Consider the following 10,052-nt stretch of genomic DNA (forward strand, 5'->3'; position numbering starts at 1 on the left):
AAAAGTCCATTAAGACTCTTCAGCTGATCCAGAATGCTGCAGCACGTGTTCTGACAGGAACCAGGAAAAGAGATCACATTTCTCCTGTCTTAGCTTCTATGCATTGGCTTCCAGTAAAATCCAGAATAGAATTTAAAAACATTCTTCTTACCTACAAAGCTCTTAGTGGTCAGGCACCATCTTATCTTAAAGAGCTCATAGTACCTTACTACCCCACCAGAGCACTGCGCTCCCAGAATGCAGGGTTACTTGTGGTTCCTAGAGTCTCCAAAAGTAGACTAGGAGCAAGAGCGTTCAGCTATCAAGCTCCTCTCCTGTGGAACCAGGTTCCAGTTTGGGTTCAGGAGGCAGACACCATCTCCACATTTAAGAGTAGGCTTAAGACTTTCCTCTTTGATAAAGCTTATAGTTAGGGCTGGCTCAGGTGAGTCCTGAACCATCCCTTAGTTATGCTGCTATAGGCCTAGACTGCCGGGAGATTTTCTATGATGCACTGAGCTCCTCTCTCCTCTACTTTCTCTCCCTCTGTATGAAACCTCATCCCATTATTGCATGTTACTAACACAACTTCTCCCCTTTCTGGTAGTCTTGTGCTTTCTCGTCCCTCTCCTCTCTCCTCCTATCACTTCCTGCAGGTTTTCTGGCTCTGGAGCTGTGGAGTCTGGATCTGTGGCTGCGGGTCACCTGCTGCTCCCGCGTTCCTGCTCGACATCCTCTGCTACAACAACTTTTGTTACTAGTCCTATTGTGATTATTGTTATTATAATCATTAACATTACGACTGTTATCATTAACACTACTATAAATATCTGTACCATTTTTCATTTAGTCTATAGCAACATCACCTTTACTGTCTGTACCTCTGTGTGTATATTGTGTAGGCTGCCTCCCTCCCCTCTCTCTCTCCTTACATCCCTCTCTTTTTCTCTCTGTTCCTCTCTTGCCCTCTCCCTCTCTCTCTCTCTCTCTCTCCCTCTCTCTCCTTCACCCCCAACCGGTCGAGGCAGATGGCCGCCCACCCTGAGCCATGGTTCTGCTTGAGGTTTCTGCCTCTTAAAAGTAAGTTTTTCCTTGCCTCTGTCGCCTAGTGCTTGCTCTTGGTGGGAACTGTTGGGCTTCTGTAAATAACATCATAGAGTCTAGACCTGCTCTTTTATGAAAAGCGCTGTGAGATAACTGTTGTTGTGATTTGGCGCTATATAAATACAATTGCATTGAATTGAATTGAATTGAATTATTAGTTAGCTGCACATTTATCACAATTTAGTCAATGCAGGGCAAAATAAACTGTGAAAGTTATCTGGCCATGAGCAACTAACCTAAACAAGATTTGAGAAACTTGTTATGTTTTGATTTTGGAAGGAGATACTATACGTGGATAGGTTATATTTGATATGCTGTAAACATGCTAACAATTTTATTTAATCTTATGTTTTGTTAATACATGCAAACACATTGTTAACACAACAAAAGGAATTAGTAATATTTCAATACATAGATTACAGGGATTGAAATACAGATTAGAAAGGCAATAGCACAAACAACACCAACAAGCTTCAGTCTTCTTAAAGTTATTTGTGTTCTGGAGACATCAGGCTGTCAGACTGAAAGCTCTCATTCTTCCTCTGCAGTCTCTCTGCATGACATTGAATTAGCATTCGTCTGTAGTCAACGTTGATAAGCACTGATTGTTCTTTACACAGCGTGCTAAAGCAACACTGAAAGGTTATCAGCACTCTGCGGACCTGGCCAGGGCCGCTGCTCCTGCCTACCCACGATCCCCCGGGGCAGCACATTGTGGAACGAGGTAACATGGTCTGCAAATTGAAAGAGAGGAACTACAATTCGTTGAATGTCCACAGGAGAGCTGAGGGCAGAACAGAGAGGGAGCGGGAGAGATGGAGAGTAAGGAGGTGTGGAAAGGGAGGCCTTGTGACATTTGCTGTGAGGTATTCCTGGTCCAGGCCTTGTTAACAGTCTGAAATTGGTCTTTGGAGTGTCAGACCTTGGCTGCTGCTCTGCAACAAAGGTCTGTCATCTTCTGGTATTTATCAAGCTGGCTGAACAGCACCCTTATGTCTGTAACCACACACACATACACAATTACCACTCTGTAGATATAAAGCCATTCCCCTTCAGCAAATAATATATATTGTTGACACATCGGAAGAAGAGCTGTGTTTTTCTGGTCTGCCCTCACAGTGTAGTCAGGCAGCTAGGAGACACAGAAGTGGAACAAAACAATCCAGAAACCTGTCATCTCATTGAGCCGAACAAGAAAATTTTAAAGCTTTGCAACTCGAATCTGAGACAAAATGGTCATTTCGGCTTCACCCTGAGCAGAGATTCCTCAGTGAACAGGGGAAAATCTAATGTGACCTTTCTCCTGACACAGCAACATGCCGTGGTGAATTTTCATTTTCACAGCCATCCGTCAACTGCAACAAAGCGTGGATTTATCAGTCAGTTGCAGATGTAGTTTTGAGTACATTACAGGCCCAGCAAAACTCAATTTCCAGGGTATGGAATAAAAGCTGAGCTGGCAAACCGGTGGGAGTGCTGACTAACTGTGGAGTGCATCAGCCCAGCCAGCCCAGAGTCGCGGAGGTTAGCTAAAATAAATGCATTTTTCAGCTGCTGCAACAGTATCCAGGCACTCGATAGCTTGCCCTTGTTACTTTTTCAATGCCATCCATGACAGTGTGACTTGATCTATGATGACTTGATGAATTTCGTAGTGCCCTAAGCTGTGGAGCGGTCGCACAGCGTTGGTTGGGATTAGAGCATCACTGTGATAACTTCATCAACAACAACATCATGAATGCACAAGCAGCAACAAAACGGCATCACTGCAGTTTGGCTCCAGCCTGTCTCTATCCATCACACCTATCTGTCCAAAATGCTGGCACACACAATTGTAGACGCATCAAAAAGCGTATATGGTACAACCACCCACACACACATACATACACACACAACAGTATCCTGAGCAGATTTGAAGCTTCTGAGCTGAAGCTGTCTGAAAATATCTTAAAATACATGTTAAATGCTGTTATTATAATAAACTTGGCTTGTTGGATCACTTAACTGGTGCAATTGGCTTAGAATTATTGTGGCTATCCTGGCATTATGATTTTATTGTAATAGGTATCTATTTGTGTTGTGTTTGAATATGATTTCAAATCTCTTGTGTAATTTATTCCTGTTTATGATGGTGGCAGAGTGCAGCAGAAGCAGAAGTGAAACAGCTGGCTGGCGGTGGTTGGAAGAGAAAGAGTCTATCTGTCTGGCTCACACATGGGTGGCCCGTCCTGTTGCCGTCACTGTCTCAGTCCCACTCAGAGACCGTGGACGTTAGGCAAGGCTTGTCAGCTGCCAGGGTCCCTGCTGGGGTATGGCTCTGGACCTCCAACTAGATCACATGTAAGACCATCTGTCCCTCCATGCACAGTGCCAAGCCCTGCCCTGCCCAACACAACACAGCTCTGCCAGACGAGACTCAGAGCAGGGCGGGAGGCACAACAGTCAGTCCTAAACAAGATGCACTGTTAAGTCTGATGAAATTCTGCCTCTGCAGAAGTAAAAAAATAACATAAAATTTTTACTAAAGCCACAGGCAGCTCATTTAAAATGTATTTAGATGAGGCACAAGAAACAAAAAGAGACTAGTGACAGTTTCTCAAATGCTAAAAGGAAAAATACGAAGAGTATGCTGAATAGACGACATAAAGTAGAGCATGAATCACCATGATAAATAATAAATTGTGTGTCTCTTCTGATAATTTAATAATCATGCTAATACTGATGTTTCTTTTGCTAAGTCCCCAACATGATTAGCTTACTAGCTAATTATCTAGGCACCAGAAACACTGAAACAGGTTTTACAGGCTTCCTGTCTGATGTTAATTAAGCTTCAATCATGGATCAATTTGTAGTACCCAGATTTTCATCCCTCTGTCCTCTACACAGCGCAACCTGCTATCAGAGGCCTGATGGTCTTTGAGTTCTAATTATGACAGAAAAATCCTACATTAAACACATTTTAAACACAGCCAGCAGCCAAGCTAAAAATGACTCTATACTTCATAATACAAGCAAAAATAACTGTGCTTTTTTGTATTTCTGGCTGGTAAAGTTTGAATTAGGAAGTTAGATCACAAATGATTGTAGGGAATTTAGCCAGCTATAATGAAACCCACCTGGCAACAATCTAAATCTAAACTGATTCTGTGGGTTTAAAATAGTGCCGTTGCCGTTTATAAAGCACTGACGGGTTTAGGGGAAAATACGTTTCTTATCTTCTGCTACGTTATGAACCATCCAGACTTCTCAGGTCATCTGGGACAGGTCTGCTTACTGTCCCCAGGGTTAAATCTAAACATGGAGAGGCAGCTTTACTTTTATATGCACCATATATGTAGAACAAAGTCACAGAAAACTGCACATCTGCTGCAAAGTTCTTTTATGTGGAGGCTGATGACTTCTGTTTGCCGCTGCCTTTTATTAAATCAAGTTTGAGGCTTTTAGATTGATATATTACACAGCACTGTAACTTTTACTCCCCTGATGGCCTTCTTTCTGTTGGACTAAGTTATAATCTTATCTTGCTATGTCTTGTGTTGATGTGCTTGCTTGATGTTTGCTTGTGTTAGCAGGGTTTTTGACTCGAGCAAAATCAGCCACAGAGGTTTAGCCACGAGCTATAAATCTTGAGTTGATTTTAGCAAATTTACTAGTTAACACAGTTGGACATTGGTAATGTTAATTTCAGTGCTTTTGCACCGATTGCTGTCGAGCTTTGTTGGCTAGCTTGCCACCCAAGTTTCAAACAACATTATGCTGCTGCTGCTGGTGGAGAGCAGTAGAGGTGTCGAGCTGGACCTGGGGCAACATAGACGGGCTCAGCAGCCTATAGACATAATGTTAGCTAATAGTAGAGGCAAATGAGGCAGAAGAGGATGATGACAAAATAAACAACTGCATTTGTACAGTTGTACAAACATCACATTCTCAAATTGCACCAAATCTTACATAATGTTGCTTTAAATGTATTTTTATATTGCCTTAAATTGCTTTTACATTCAGTCTTGATGCCTTTTACATTTTATATAAAGCACTTTGTCTTGTTGTTGAAATGTGTTTTATTAATAAACTCACCTTGCTTTGTCTTGCCTTGTTCATAAACACATTCACTGCTAGAAATATTGACTTTTCTTACATTTCAAATTAATTCTTTGCAGTATATGTCAGGGTTAGAAAACAGAAATATTATCATATCGTTGACACAAATTTAGGCTCCATTGGTTAGAATATTTTTTAGTGTTGGGCTGATGATTTCAGATGTAAAAGAAGCATACTGTATATTCTCAAATAAAAGGTGGTATTCAAATGGCTTATCAATAAATATTTCCAGTATCTTTTCCGTCCCACTTTTCTTTCATCACTGTTAAACTCAACTATATATAACTGTATATAGCTGATTGGCAAACTTAGCACTCTCCAGACTCAGGAAATTAGAATTCCTCACTAACAATCCGGATTGGCAGATTACACCATTTGAGCTGCTTTTTCTTTACTGTGAAACATCTGGGCAAGAAGTGTTGCATATCATTTATGATAGCTTAATAGCAATAACAAAAAATAGAAGCACTGCAGATAATTAGTGAATGAAAACAGCATTTCTGTTAGAGAGCAACAAATTAGTGATTTTTTCATGATTGTGCTGTTCTACAGAATTAGTGTTGTGAAATGTATACTGTATTATACTGATTTTACAGCAGCTAAACATGGAAACATTGTTGAGTTTGCATTATCAGCAAACAGCATCAACAACAACATAAAATAGCAGATCAGAAAAAAGGGGAAAATTATAAAAGATACTTTCATTAATAAAAAGGTCTCTAATATAAACTTGTTTCATATAATTTAAGGTTGGTTGACCTGGTTCTCTCTGAATCTTAGGTAAGTAAATTGTGCAACATAACTTCTCATTTGTGTCTACATTATCCACACATTAAGAAAGCTTTCCTTTTGCTTAATCCCCTTTTAGCATAATTTTGCTCATTTAGTTTTAATAATCCTTTCAGTGAGTGTGAAAACAGAAGCTTGCAGCCAGGACATAAACAGTCTCCCTGCAGCCTGCAGTCTCTTATCATGGTGACCATCAAGCTTCATACGATTACAGTGTGATGCAGTGGCATGGCAACAATGGGCCAAGCAGAGAAAGGGAGAGGGACTGGGAGAGAGTTGGGGAGCAGATTAGAGTGAGAGCAGGGAGACAAGCAAGGAAAAGCACATAATCCTCCTGTGTACAATTGCAGCCTAAACAGTGACACACAGCAAGTTGAAGTTCAAATTTAAACACATTTAAAACAACCCTAGTTGACCCAAGTGCTTTCCAAATTCAGGATACACAACAAATATAGACAACAAAAACAGTAGCAAAGGTCGACAATGTCAAAACTCAACTCTGTTTGAAGGCCAATGAGGTGGGTCTTTAGCAAGAACTTGAGCAGTCAGAGCAGTTCTTTGAACAGGCAAAATATTCCAAAGATTTGGAGCAGCCAGTGAAAAGGCTCGGTCACCTTTATTTTTAAACCTGGACCTGGGGACATTGAGGACCATCTGATTGGATGACCACAGTGCTTTGACAGGAGTGTGAATAAATAAGAAGATGCCAGCCCAAAATCTTAAAAACAAGCAATAAAATCTAAAAATAAAAAAAATAAAATCAATCCTAAAGCAGACAGGAAGCCAGTGGAGCGAAGCTAAAACTGGAGTAATGTGCTCACGCTTTTTAGTTCCAGTCAAAAGTCGAGCTGCTGCATTCTGGACTGCAACCGACAAAGAGATGACTGATCCACTCCAACGTATAAAGAATTACAGTAATCTAGTCGAGACGCTATAAATGCATGGATTACTCTTTCAAAATATTTGCGCAGCAGGTAGGGCTTCACTTTAGCCAACAGTCTAAGATGGAAAAAAATGGCTTTTTCAACAAAAGTTATCTGTTGTTCAAATTTAAAAGCACTGTCAAAGATCACACCCAGATTCTTGCTAAATTGACTAAACGTTCCTAAAGCACCAATTGCATCTACACAAGCACTTAAATCCCCAGGACGACCAAACAGAACAACCTCAGTCCTACTTTCATTAAGACAGAGAAAGTTCTGGTCCAACCATATTTTAAGATCTCTCAAGCAAGGACTGAATTGAAGCTTTGTCATTGGATTTTACAGGCAAATAGATTTGTCCATCACCTGCAAAGCAATAAAACGAAATATTGTGCTTCTTGAAAATGGACCCCAACAGCAGCATGTACAAAAAAAAAGAGGGCAGCACAAAAAGAGGGAAAAAAGCCTGAAATATGTCCTGAAAGAAAACAACAAAAGAAGTTATTTTGTAGAAAAATACGCTGTAGTTGTCATATAGTTCAGAATTTCAGAAGAGTTCAGAATTTATCCCTGTTATGCAACTGCCAATACTACAAAAAATTCATTTTATTTGTCCCAGTTAGTCACATACACACGTGAAAATAGGGTCCTGGTTGAAAGATTTTTGAGAAGCACTCCACTGACTGATGGGAAACTAGGGAATGTGCTTTTGACCTGGGTCTAAACTTTAACACTGTTCATGCTCAACTGGCACCAGGTCATTTTGCAGTGGTGAGCCACTATGACTTAAACTCATGCCGCCACACTCTTAGTTGTCACCCTTGCTTTTCAGATCGGAAATAAACTGGCCACTGGGGCCAGCGCAAACGTTCAACTAAGTTGAATATCAACCGCGGTGCATGCACAAGTGGAAGCCCACAACCTCCATGGCGAGGCGCAACACATGGGAAACAATGGGTTTCATAGCGCTGCAGTGCTGTTGTGTCTCAAAGGCCCATAACGGCCTTATTTAGCAAACTATATTTTGCAAACATTTTTTAAGGAATATGGAAGAGCTGTATTCAAAACCTTTAAACCATATGTTGCTTACACTTGTGTAGTTAACAAATTATCCTCTGAGAGAGTTAATGTCTAACACTACATAAAAGTGTTAAGAAAAACTATCACTGCTCTGTGTTAAGAAGTGTTACATTTTTAACTCCAAAAAGAGTAAGAAATGACACTAAACTAGTGTAAGGTACTAACACTCCACATAGAGTTTAATTAACACTCTGTGGTGTTGACCCATAAAGACACTTTTAAAGTCAACTACAAACATCAAACAGTGTATAGTACTAGATCTGTATGTGAAAAATTGCACTAGCACTATTCTGTTGACAGAAAACAAAGCTGATGTGCATCAGCTTCTGTTCCTTGCTACTAGTGTGGTCAAAATGGTGGGAAATCTCTTATGACATAAAACTGATGTCTTTGAAGTAAGTTTGTAATTCATGAACTGTGAACTAAATTCCACATCAGTCAAACCTGCTGTGTAGGAGAGTATGTTTATTAAAGTTCTAGTTCTGGCTTGTAATCCCCCCACCACCAACATGCCAATCACTATAACTGGCAGTGGAAACCATGTTAAGATGTGTCATTTCTGTGAGTTTCATTAAAAATCCAGGCTGGGGCACCTGAGATATTGCACATGACAGATGAATAAACAAACGCATGAACAGGCAGATCCATTACCGCCATTAATTTAGAATTCAGAAAGGTCAAGTAAGGGCAGCAGCTGTGAGCAAAATAATGCTGTCTTCCAAATCACATTACTAACACATTACAACAGTACACACACACACACACACACACACACACACACACACCATACTAAAGTTCTTGTACACTGTTTTTGCAGTTAGTATACAAGACATTAATGGTACTTTACTCTTTTGTACTAACAGGAAATTACATTAGACATGTGCTGAATGTCATTCTAACAATGACTTTGGAACACTATTGCAAATATAATATATGAAACCTAATGCAACCATTCAAAATTAGACTATGTAACTTTAAACTTCGATTTATGAGCAATAAAAGCAAAAGCAGTAATAGCTCATGATGCTGAAAATGCATTCTATAGGGTGGAGTGCAATTACCTCTTTAATACATGTAGTAGGTTTGGATTTGGCCCTAACTATTCAAGCTTATTTAAGCTTATTCAAGCTTATTTAAACTGATCTTATGACATCAGTTTATACCAATTTCAACTCATCAGATTATTTTTAGATCTTCACAGAGGAACAAAACAATGAAGTCCACTGCTTTTTGTCCTAGCTATCGAGCCACTTTCCATAGCTCTTAGATGCAATAACAGTTTACAAGGCATTGCACATGGTGGCCTAACTCATACTGTATCAATTTATGCAGATGATCAGTTATTAAATGTCACCAACACTCATAACAATGCCTTAGAGTTCTGGACCAATTAACAAAAATATCAGTGCATTAACTTAATTTTAACAAATGTGAGTACTTCTCCATTAGCAGGAATTTACATACTTCACCAAATCGTACTACAGTTTAATAAAAAAATAAATAAAAATCAGCCCACACAAGGAAAGAATTTATGGAAAGAATAAAAGACCTAGATGGGCTCTCCCTACCGAACATGCGCTCATACTGGGCTACACATTTTATTGCTCTCTCCCTGTGGCTAAAGAATTGGAATAGTATGGCCCCACTTGGCTCCAGATTGAAATGACCACAAGCAATCCATACTCACTCCATGCTTTGCTCTGCACATCTTTGCTATCACTAGTTAAAAATATTAATAGAAATATAATTGTAACACACTATCACACAACATCACTATGCATTGTGAAACATGCCTACGTATTGAGAACAATTTTATTCAGTCAACCATAGTAAACCATGACCTTTTTCAACCATATATCTCTATATTCGAGAACAATGGGAAAATGATCTAGGGGTCTTGCTGTCAGATGAGGGAAGGGACATGGCTTTTTCTACAGTTCACATAACCAATGGATCAAAGTAGGGCTGAATGACAAATCGTTTTCAAATCAAAATTGTGAAGACGCCAATTGAAATGTGGGTTAAATATACAGCGCATCTGACACGTTTTAAACAGTCATGCAGTTACAGATTCATTCC

The sequence above is a fragment of the Micropterus dolomieu genome, linkage group LG08 (genome assembly GCF_021292245.1).
Source record: "Micropterus dolomieu isolate WLL.071019.BEF.003 ecotype Adirondacks linkage group LG08, ASM2129224v1, whole genome shotgun sequence".
NCBI classification, from domain to species: domain Eukaryota; kingdom Metazoa; phylum Chordata; class Actinopteri; order Centrarchiformes; family Centrarchidae; genus Micropterus; species Micropterus dolomieu.